Genomic DNA, 12563 nt, shown 5'->3' with positions numbered 1-12563 from the left:
CCCTATACGCTGATAATCATAGGTGCATTATTTGCAAGTCGCAAGATCGGATTCTGCATTATGTTCTGTGACACTTTACATTCCGGGGAATTATTGAAGTTGAAACATTTTAGTGGGTGTTTTATTAGAAGTAAAGTAATTTTGTTAAATATATATATATATATATATATATATATATATATATATATATATATATGAAGTGACCCATCTCATGATGCACCCTGATTGCAAATAACCTGCTCCCTCTGGTATAGAAATAGGTACATAAAATAAAATAAAAACAAGGGTGGTGCAGTTTGGCCCATGACAGCCCCATCAAATAAAGACTGATCAAAACGCAACTCAGCTGTGTTGATCACACATGGAATATTGCCTCAAGGATATAAGGCAATATAAAGCTAATGTTAACTTGAATATAGGTTGTTAGGCTACACAGCATAATTGCCATTTGCAGTTTAATCATTGTCACTTGAGTAGCCTCCAGAAAGATAGAATGTCTGATGTAGATAATTAGATTAAAGAGGATTATAGGCTCGTTAAAGGAGAGCTCACAAGCCTGACATGGGAATCTTCAAAATGTTTGACAACCTTATCACAAAGAATATGGATTCTCTATAATTGCATGCCAATAGCTCTGTCCCTAACGCCCCTCTTGCTTAATGTTCATAACTAACTTCCTGGGGTTTAGACTTGCAGAGGTAAATCTCTTGTGGGAATATGTGTCTCTCAAGCCCTCTCCAGCCCCCCTGCCTTTCTTCATAATAAGCATCAGAATTAGCTTCTATTGATCACTTTCAAGAGTCGGCCAATGGCTCTACGCATTTTATCTTCAGCATCATCATCAACAGTGTGGCTGATGGACACTAGCGTTAACAATGTTGTTTGTCTTCCTGTCTTTCTAATGTTAATGAATGTTAATGAAATCAGTGTAATGTTCCTGACAGACAGGAAGCAGCACGTGCGGCTGGGCAAGCTTGTCTCTGAGCCCCAGACCATCAGCACTTGAGCCCCACAAGGCTGTGTGCTCTCTCCTCTACTCTCCCTCTACACCAACAGCTGCACCTCTAGCCACCCTTCTGCACCTCTAGCCACCTACGGATGACACAACCCTCATTGGATTAATCTCCAATGGGGATGAGTCCACCTACAGAGAGGAAGTTGACAGCCTGGCTTCCTGGTGCAGCCAGTACAACTTGGAGCTGAACGCCCTAAAAACTGTAGAAATGGTAGTAGACATCAGGAGAAGCCCAGCCCCAACCACCCCCCTCATCATGTGTGACTCCCCAGTTAACACTGTGGAGTCATTCAGATTCCTATGGACAATAATTTCACAGGACCTCAGGTGGGCAGAGAACATCACCTCCACCATCAAGAAGGCCCAGCAGAGGATGTTCTTCCCACGGCAGCTGAAGAAATTCAACATGACGCAGAAAGTGATGGTCGAGTTCTACAGCCATCATTGTGTCCATTCTCAGCTCATCGATCACCATCTGGTTCGCTGCCTCCACTGCCAAGGACAAAGGCAGACTGCAGGTCATCGGCTGCAACCTGCCATCTCTCCTGGACCTGTTCCACTCCAGGACCAGTAAGAGAGCAGGAAAGATCATAGCTGATCCTTCCCATCCTGGTCACCACATCTTCCATAGACTTCCATTCGGCAAAAGGTCAATACAGACCAAAACCTTGCGCCACCTGAACAGTTTCCTCTGGTAGTGGGGCTCACAAACAAGGCTCCCTGCCTCTTACTGACTCTGGGACTTCCACCTCCCCACCCCCCTCAACCCCACCCTGTCATACATACACACACACACACACACACACACACACACACACACACACACACACACCCACACACACACACACACACACACAATGCACTTACAGTGCACTTACAGTGTAATTTATAATTATTTAAAATTATTCTAATTTATAGCGTACATGCCCCATACCCATTTCACAGCCTCTAGCCTCATTGCCACTTAGCCTCGCACAGCCTACAAAATGTATTGTTTTATTGTTGTATTTTGTAAATTTGTAAATTTGTTATTGCTATTTTGTTAATATTTTGCTATTTTGTAAATTTCTTGTCAATATTTGATATTGTTTTTTCTGTCCCATGCACCAACCTCACCAAGTCAATTTCCTGTATGTGCAAATATATTTGGCCAAATAAAAGAATTCTGATTCTGATTCTGATTCTGATGGATGTTTGAGGATAGCTAACACTGAGTTGTCATCAACGACCAAAGAAGCTAAGCCAATATTTAAGACATCAAGTGGTAACACTTTACATTAGATTAGATTAGATTAGATTAGATTAGATTAGATTAGATTCAACTTTATTGTCATTGTGCAGAGTACAAGTACAGAGACAACGAAATGCAGTTAGCATCTAACGAGAAGTGCAAAAAAGCAGTGTGAAGTGTGAACAATATATACAGGTAGTGCAGTATATGAGCAGTATAGTAGTGCAGTATAAGTATAAGTATAAGTAGTGCAGTGTAAGCAGTATATGTATTAGCAGTAACATTATAAGCAGAATAAATAGAATGCAGTATGAACAGTATAAGCAGCATATGAGCTGTATAGGCAGTGCAGTATAAGCAGTATATATGTATTAACAGTAACATTGAAGCAGAGTAAATAAGCAGAATAAATATGGAATGCAGTATGAACAGTATAAACAGATATGTATAGTATGTACATATATGTGCAGTGTATTAACAGTAGCATTAAAAAGTAGTATGTAGTATAAGAGCAGTGTGTACAAGTGAGGATACAGTATGTACAGTTTATAGGAATACTATAGGGTAAGAGTAGTACAATTGTCCAGGGGGGGGGGGGGTGTAGGGGTTGGTAGGTTGTCACCTAGGTGCAGAGTTGGGAGTTCAGTAGGGTGACAGCCGCAGGGAAGAAGCTTCCTCTGAACCTGCTGGTTCGGGTGCGGAGAGACCTGTAGCGCCTCCCGGAGGGTAGTGGGGTGAACAGTCTGTGGTTGGGGTGAAAAATGTCCTTGACGATGCTGCGTGCCTTATGCAAGCATTGCTTGCCCTGGACAGCCTCAATGGAGGGGAGTGAGGAACCAGTGATGCGTTGGGCAGTTTTCACCACCCTCTGCAGTGCTTTCCGGTCAGAGGCAGAGCAGTTGCCATGTGACACAGTTGGTGAGGATGCTCTCGATGGTGCAGCGGTAGAAGTTCACCAGAATCTGAGGAGACAGATGGACCTCCTTTAGTCTCCTCAGGAAGAAAGACTGTTTATTTGCCATGCAATCAATTCTCAGTTGAAATGAATCTTTTTGCACACACACCCCCCCCCCCGAGACAACACACACGCACTGCACATGAGACAACACACGTGTACAACCCCCCAGGGAGAACAGAGCGCTGGGCTCTGGGCACAGGGTCGGCCATAATTTTTTCGGCACCCCTGGAGCAATTCAGGGTTAAGTGCCTTGCGGCAGTGGTACGGATCTGGATATGATGCCAGTAACCCTCCAGTCACCAGCTCACATCTAGATCCCTCCTGGAGCGGGGATCGAACCCCAGGCTAACCTCCAGGCTAACTGCCGCCCGCGAAGAGACACTGGTGAGCCTTCTTGATCAGGGTAGAGGTGTTGAGGGTCCAGGAGAGATCCTCAGAGATGTGGACACCCAGAAACTTGAAGCTGGTGACTCGCTCCACCTCAGTCCCGTTGATGAGGATGGGGGTGTGTGTGCCAGCTTTTGATTTCTTGAAGTCCACAATGAGCTCTTTGGTCTTCCTGGTGTTGAGAGCCAGGTTGTTGTCGGTGCACCACACTGTTAGGTGCTGGACCTCCTCCCTGTAGGCCGTCTCATCGTTGTTGCTGATGAGACCAATCACCGTTGTGTCGTCTGCAAACTTAACAATGGCGTTTGAGCCATGTACAGGTGTGCAGTCATAGGTGAAGAGGGAGTAAAGGAGGGGGCTCAGCACACAGCCTTGTGGAACGCCGGTGTTCAGGGTGAGGGTCGAGGAGGTGTGGTTATGTAGCCTAACAGACTGCGGTCTGTTGGTTAGGAAGTCCAGAATCCAGTTGCAGAGGGAGGTATTGATGCCCAGTTCACTGAGTTTGGTGATCAGTTTGGAGGGGATGATGGTGTTGAAAGCTGAACTGAAGACAATGAACAGCATTCTCACATAGGTGTTGCTATTGTCAAGGTGGGACAGGGCGGAGTGAAGTGCCGTTGAGATGGCATCCTCTGTACTCCTGTTCTGACGGTAGATGAATTGGAAGGGGTCCAGTGTGGGTGGTAAACAGGTCTTGAGTTGAGCTAGGACCAGCCTCTCACATTAAGGTCACATTTGTAAAGGGTTTATAAATGGTTTATAATTAGTTAATAAATCACTTATAACCAGTTTGTTTTTCAATTATAAACCATCTACAAACAGTTATAACTCATTAGTTTAGATTGTTCGATATTCACTTGGTGCTTGTCAAATTGGGAGGTTGCAATCAGGAGCCAGTTACTAATGCTTTATAAATGCACTTATACGTGCTTTAAAATCTAGCTGGCTATGATTCTTAGCAGTGTTTTCTGCTGTGCATTACACTCACCGGCCACTTTATTAGGTACACCTGTTCAACTGCTCGGTAACGCAAATATCTAATCAGCCAATCACATGACAGCAACTCAATGCATTTAAGCATGTAGACATGTTCAAGACGACCTGCTGAAGTTCAAACCGAGCATCAGAATGGGGAAGAAAGGTGATTTAAGTGACTTTGAACGTGGCATGGTTGTTGGTGCCAGACGGTCTGGTCTGAGTATTTCAGAAACTGCTGATCTACTGGGATTTTCACGCACAACCATCTCTAGGGTTTACAGAGAATGGTCAGAAAAAGAGAAAATATCCAGTGAGCAGCAGTTCTCTGGGCGAAAATGCCTTGCTGATGCCAGAGGTCAGAGGAGAATGGCCAGACTGGTTCGAGACGATAGAAAGGCAACAGTAACTCAAATAACCACTTGTTACAACCAAGGCATGCAGAAGACCATCTCTGAATGCACAACACATTGAACCTTGAAGCAGATGGGCTACAAAAGGGGGTCCAACCCAGTACTAGCAAGGTGTACCTAATAAAGTGGCCGTTGAGTGTATATCTTTCATTATACCATTGTACCATTTAGACAACATGGGGCACTCATTGGACTGTAGGGACATTTTAAAGAGACATTATTACAGTATTAGACAATTACCATGAAATATTATTGTTGTTTTAAATTAATACATGTTCTAAATGTTTTCAAATATTATAAAAGTGTACCTAGAGAGGCTTGGAAAAATGGTCTGCTATTGCTGTTGTCCAATGAGGTATGCCATACCAGAAATGTATCAATAAGTGGATGGTTTCAGTTTCAACCATATCTGATGAGAGCAGTCATGGTGGTAATTGTAAGAGGCATATATAGATAGAGTACATTAATTAAGAGTAATTACACCCATAATTACACACATCCGGTGTAAAAACTAGCAAATACAATTTCCCAACTGTGGAACCACGATGCAACAATTGTAAATAATTATTTCACATCAGGGTTAGTTTTCGAAGCATTTATAAGTGCATTTATATAAGTGTATTATTATAAGTGTATTAATAACTGGCTCCTGATTGCAAGTCCCTAATTGGCAAGCACCAAGTGAATATCTATCAGTCTAAACTAATGATTTATAGCTGTTTGTAAATGGTTTATAATTGAATAATAAACTGATTATAAACCATTTATAAAACCTTTACAAATGTGACCTTAATGTAGTGTTACTCATCAAATTTTCGTGTGCTCCTATAAATGTGTCAATCTTCATAGACAACTCTTACACTATGGATGGTCTGATAAGTCTTTTAAAATTATAAAAGTAATTTATAAACCCACTTTTGAACATTATTTTATAGAAATATTTTTTAATCCAATGGAGAAGTTTCTGTTTCCTGTTTTTCTGTTGCATTACACAACTCTGACTGCCTATCCAATAAGAAGGGACCTGTTCAGTAGACCTGCCTCCCATCAATCACAGCTGCTGCACTCCACTGTCAATAACTCTGTAGTTAGTATGTTAAAAACAGAACAGAGCATTTATTTGAAAACTAAAATGGACACATTTTACACTACGGTTAGCAAAGTTGTAGAGTTGAATTTGCGTGTTCTTATGGACCTTTTTGAAATATGGTGATTCTGACTGGCAGAAATGTTGAACTTCTAAAAGATCATTGCATGTAAAAACTCTCTGGGGTGGGCTACCACTTCAAATACTAGAGCTAGACAACTATAATATGTATATAGAGTAGAATATATCTTTAATCTGTGTCTGGGAAACCAACCCTATTCAAATCCATAGCCTCCATTTAATGTACACAATACATATTCTTGTTGACTTATCTTTTTCTACCACAGACAATTGCTGAATACAGAATTGCTGCCTCAAGATAAAAACAGACCTATATTCACTCCACTCGAATGTTGTAGCCTACTAATCATATGAACTGGAATGCAAATGACATTTGCTGTAAGGTCTTTTTGGGACATCAAGTGCTCTATCAGGCTTTGTCAAGTGGAACAGAATTTGGAATGAGAATCATAATTAGAACTGAGTATGAAGCTGTCTGATTGGTTCCTGCGACACCAAAAAAACCCACTGTCGCCTATATAAGGGTAGAACAAAATTACACTCACACCAAAATATGTATGATATTTATGGATACATATGGATTATCACCTTTTGTTTTTGTTTTTTTATATCACTGAAGTGTGTAGAAACATATTGTGCGGTCATTTGATCCTTAAAAGTTAGCGTAATGGCTTAAACAGACACTTATTTGATCTGTCCTAGTCTTCCTAGCCTCTCGCTCTAGTCTTGCACATGCGTTGCGAGGGAAACGGCGTGAGAAAGACGCGATCCTAGGAACACAATGACAACTAGCAATAACGCTGATCTATAACTGCATAGTATTAGTTAGAAATGTATCCCTGGGACGCTCAGTGGCGTAGCACACCAATGCGCATACCGTATCATCGCAAGGTAACTGGTTCGATTCCGACCCTTGACATCTTGCATGTCATCCCTCCTCTCTCTCCCCCATCCTTCCTGTCTCTATCCCAATAAAAGCAGAAATGCCCTAAAAAAAATAGTTACATATCTGTAGTATATGCGATCTCTGTTACTGGGATGTAAAATAAAGTGCTAATGTTTTCTGATCCACTTCTCAAATACTTCTCTAAATCTCTCCTTTCTATACTGTGCACTGCAGGGTCTGTAATGTGTTCATGGTTCTTATTAACAGCAACCAATCGCTTTTATTGTCAGTTTCTCAAATTGTACTACTTGGTTTGCACCTACTTTGGACCTTCTCTGCTCTCTGTACATAACCTACTGTAAAAAACAAAAAACTAATGTGAAGCGCCAATGCTTGATAACAAGTAAAACAGGATGCAAATCTGAAGCAATATTGACATGTAATAAAATATAATTATAGTGCAAGAAGGTCTATACTATACACCAGTAATTTGCTAAAGTTAAAAACAAATTGACACAAATTAACTTCTTCTTTCAGTGGTTTTGCACTTTTACGCAAATGCCTCAGTAAAGTCAACAAAGAAATATGTGGATGTCATGCTACACCATGCAAACCACATTCAAAACAAATATTGATGGTGTGCCCTGGGTTATAACAAGCAATAAAGTTACACACAAAAGTGTTCCAAATGTCTGTTATCGGGGTGAATTAATGTCTGTCTCCCTTTGCGTGGATCTTTATAGTCAATCAGAGACGCATAGGCTACTGTAGCCTACATACACACAATAGACTGAGAGCAAAATTATGTTGTGGCTTGAGTAAAACAAATGTAGTCAGCTTGCGTTTCGTGTGATGAAGGGTGTGTCTGATCTTCACAGGCTGGGTGCACAGGCTTCATTTTGATCATGCAAATCACTGTTATTTTCTGTCTGTCTATGTTGCTGATATACCCTTTACAGGTGAAATAGGTAAGCCATTCATAACTCTGAGGTCAATTTTGATTCACCATGATGAGTGTAAAGCCACGGTGTGGAGCGCAAGTGGTCCATTTTGAGGGGCTGATGATAATCGCGCCTCAGGACCTGATTTGGACATGTTGGATATCAAAAAAAGGTGTGGTAGTCATGAAAATGATTCCTGATTTTTTTCTATGTGTGATTTTTAAATTGTAACAACACTATTATGTAAAAAACAGACATTTAGGAGAATTCAGGGAATTATTTTAGTATAAAGCAACTTAATCTCACACTAAATCTGCATGAATTCATACAAACAACAGAACACCAAATTCGTGTGAAATATTTGTGTGTGTGCTAATTCTTGTTGCTGATGCTTAGGTTTGCTAATGCCCATCCCTGACAACTTATCCTAACCTTAACCACTCAAAGTTAATGCCTAATACTGCCTAACCGCCACGCAAGTCAAAATTCACGTACCTAACCCTAACCACTCTAAATTAATGCCTAATACTGCCTAAATGCCATGCAAAAAATGAATGTCTAATACTGCCTAACCGCCACGCAAGACGCATTTGTAGCTTTTTATATGCCTTGGGTTGTAATATTTCATATCAATTGTGTGTTTTGCTGTTTGTATGAATTCATACAAATTTAGTGTGAGGTCCTGTTGTATAAAGTGTCACACGTGCCCATGGACCTCCTTTGGGATGACAAGTGTTAAAGACATACAAAATTGTAATATGCTTAATTTATGCATTATTAGCATGGCTGTAGCATGGCTCCTAATAGCATAGGAATTGTATTCCTATGATGAAACTATGTTGAATGGCTTTATTTGAATTCTATGCACTGCAGCTACCTAAAATGGGACATTACCCAATGTGAATACCACCATACTTACGTTAGCCTATTACAACTCTACCAATCATCTAAAGTTTTATACAATTTGTAGAATGCCGTCAACCTTGGGAAGGTCACAAGTTTGTTCCCAGCTAGGGGCAGAAAGTCCTCTTGATTTGCTGCAATTGCATATTTTACAAAACCTTTCTTTCTCTCTTGAGGCAGGCACACCATCAAACAACTTGTAGAAACCCATTATAGCAATTTCCTCAAAGTAAACCATTCAGCTGAGCAGATCAATGGATGGACAGGATGGCAGCCATGGGATTTGAGGATGAATCCTGATTGTGCAGCTCTTGTTTCTCTCTCCACTTCACTCGTCACGTCCTCTCACCTGTCAATACTGTAGCTGCAGGCAGGCTCTTTTTGTCTTTCTTTCCTCTGATATCGACTCTTGATCCTAAGACACAGTTTAAGGGTGTTAATATAAAACCTCTTCATTCATGTGCCATGTCAACTGTTAAAAAATGCACTTATGAATCTGAATCTGTGAAGGTATGTGTGCAACTATGTATTTGAGCTTTGTTGTGTTTTATCGTGAGATACCAATTTCAACAGAGAGTGCGTTTTTACACCTCTTTTTGTATAATGTAAGAGCTCGCAGAGACGACACATCCCTCAGACTAAATATGATAAGAACATGTCTGCTGGCTGTTTATGTTAACTTCATCACCTATATATACAGAGCCCAGCCATAGCCCATCAGTGGAGCCAAGCAAGCCTGACCAGGAGGATAAACACTAGACCATTTCCACCTCTGGCAGCTCTATAATCTCACTGAGACCAAGGATTTACAACCACTCGTAACTAATGAATGTGGAGGGAAAGGATCCCAGATCCCTGCCTAGACCGTATCCTCATCACCCCATGGATGCCCCATGGATTCATACAGATATATATCTGGGATTTAAATCTGAGTAGACTGTTTGTCCAGCTAGGCTTTTGTTTTGGATATGATGCTGACTTTTCAATGTACTTTTAATGAGATCAGCCTTCATTTCTTTATTCATCCTTATCATAATCACTTTATTATTTGCTTTTGGTGCATCTTCAGTGTGTGTGTGTTTGTGTTTGTGTGTGTGTGTGTGTATGTGTGTGTTTTAATATATTTTCTAACCATGCAAATTGGCTGAGAGGCATATTCGCTTTTTGCAGCAAATACATTGCCCTGCGTAAAGTGAAGCATTGCCCCAGTGAAGCATTTTTCTGCTTTTGGCTTTACTCCAAGGTTATACTACTATGAGACAACATTATAGATTCTTTATTTGATTATTTGATGGTATTTGTGTGCATAATGGTTTTACTATTTAGAAATGACAACACTTTTCATACATAGTCCCCCTATTTCAGGGCACTAAAAGTAATGCGACAGATTCATATAATGTCCAAATTAAGCACTCACATTAAGTAAGTTTGATTGGCAATCCTTTGCATGCAATAACTGCCTGAAGTCTTCTCTGATGATGCTCTGTCAGGCCTCTACTGTAGTCATGTTCAGTTGTTGTTTCTTTTGTGGTATTTTTGCCTAAAATCTTATCATCAGGAAATGAAATGCATGTTCAATTGGATTTAAATCTAAATATTGATTTGGCCAGTCAAGAACTTTCCACTTTTAGCCCTAAAAAACTCCCTAGTTGCTATGGCAGTATGTTTTGGGTCATTGTCTTACTGTATGATGAAGCGCCTTCCAATAAATTTGGAGGCATTTGCTTGTACTCGAGTAGACAAGCTGTTTCTGTACACTTTAAAAATACATTCTTCTGCTGCCATCATCAATTACGTTCTAGTGGCAGATATACACGCCCAAACTATAACACCCCCTCCACCATTTCTACAGATGAGGTGGTGTGCTGTAAATCTTGGGCAGATCCTTTTTTCTCCAAACTTTCCTTTTGCAATCACTCTGGTTCAGGGTAATATTCGTCTTATCTGTCCACAAGACCTTTTTCCAGACCTGTAGGTACTTTTTAGCAAACTTTAACCTGACCATCCTTTTTGAGGATAACCAGTGGTTTGCACCTTGCAGTGAAGCCTCTGTAGTTCAGCTGTTAACGTATTCTGTGGATGGTTGTCTCTTGGATGACATATTCACGCCTACCTCCTGGAGAGTGTACCTGATCTGTGAGATATTTGTTTTGGGGTTTTTCTTAATTATGGTGAGCATTCTTCGGTCATCCACTGAAAAAGTCTTATTTGGGGTACCAGGCCATTTGCAATTGCTGCACTCACCAGAGATTTCTTTCTTTTTAATGATGTTCCAAATTGTTGTCTAAGGTTTTGTCTATATGTTTATGATTGACTTTTTCTAATATTTCAGTCTCATAATGGCTTCCTTGACATTTATTGACAATCTTCATGTTGAAAGACACCAGAAGCAGACTCCAAAAGCAAATGCAAAGCCTAGAATCAATACTCGACATTGACAGCTCGCTTATGCCTGCACAAATGATGTGACGGAATACACCTGACTAACCAGAAACATCTGTCAAGGCAAATGTCCTATTACTTTTGGTGCCCTGAAATAGGTGGACTATGTACAATAAGTGTTGTCATTTCTAAATGGTGGCACCAATATGTACACAAATACCATCAAATAAGAGCTGAGAATCTCTAGTTTACCTCATGGTAATTGTCTGAAATCCAAACATTTGGAGCCAAAAGAAGAAAAAATTATTCACTGTCCCATTACTTACGCATTGCACTCTACATGGGGAGGAAGCACAGGGAGAGAGTTGATGAGAAGAATAAGCCAATTGGAAGCAGTGCATGATTCTGTGGCCTTGATAATGTGAGGACTAGATTGGATATTGAACCAGGACATCGAGGTTACCATCCATAGTCTTGCAACAGGAGGATAGAATTTCCATTGGAAGGCACCGTTTGCAGAACAGTGCCCCAATCAATGCCCTGCGGCATTGGGTTCTATTGAGAGTAGAGCCACCTGCCAACCCTCCAACATCACCTCCACAGCAAGGGCACTTGGGGTCCCATCAAAAGATTGACCAGGCCAAACTCTGCTTACCTTAAGAATTGAGCAAGCAATTGGATGCAGCAGGGTGGTACTGCAACTGGCAATTTTATCTGTGTGCAGTGACCGGTGAAAATACATGTTAGGTGGAGAGTCAAGTGTATTTTTCTGTCAATGGATGTCATGTGGACTCTGGGTGATCTAGCTGTCTTTCTCTTTCTCAGATGTATTGTCAGTGAGCATTGCATTGAAGAGTGCAGTGACTGTGACAGAGGATGCAGGGACAACAGTGACCTTGGGGAGGCTGAACTCAAAATGCTTTGTGACATTTGCTTGTGACATTTGCTTCACAAATTATAGACACACTCTTACTCTTTAAATGACATAATATTAAGGAAATAGAAATATATGAATTCAGTGTACTATTCTGGATCATTTGGGACACTTGTTGTGACTCCAGCTGAATGAATCAGCCCAGAGGACATGTTAGTGTGAAAACCCTACTGAAGAGACAGAATGGTAAGTGGACACTTAACAATATTAAACACTCAAGCTCTGAATGTTAAACACCTGAAGGCTCACCAAAATGGGATTTAAAAGTTGTTGTTATGGGAAGTTTATACATAGTTTATACATAGTATACATTAATTACTTTACTGATCCTTTGTCCAATTCTAACTGCTGACATTGCAACATTGCAGAG

This window comes from Argentina silus (genome assembly GCF_951799395.1).
Source record: "Argentina silus genome assembly, chromosome: X".
NCBI lineage: Eukaryota > Metazoa > Chordata > Actinopteri > Argentiniformes > Argentinidae > Argentina > Argentina silus.
The sequence above is the reverse complement of the archived record's forward strand: the minus strand, read 5'-3'. Positions refer to the sequence as shown.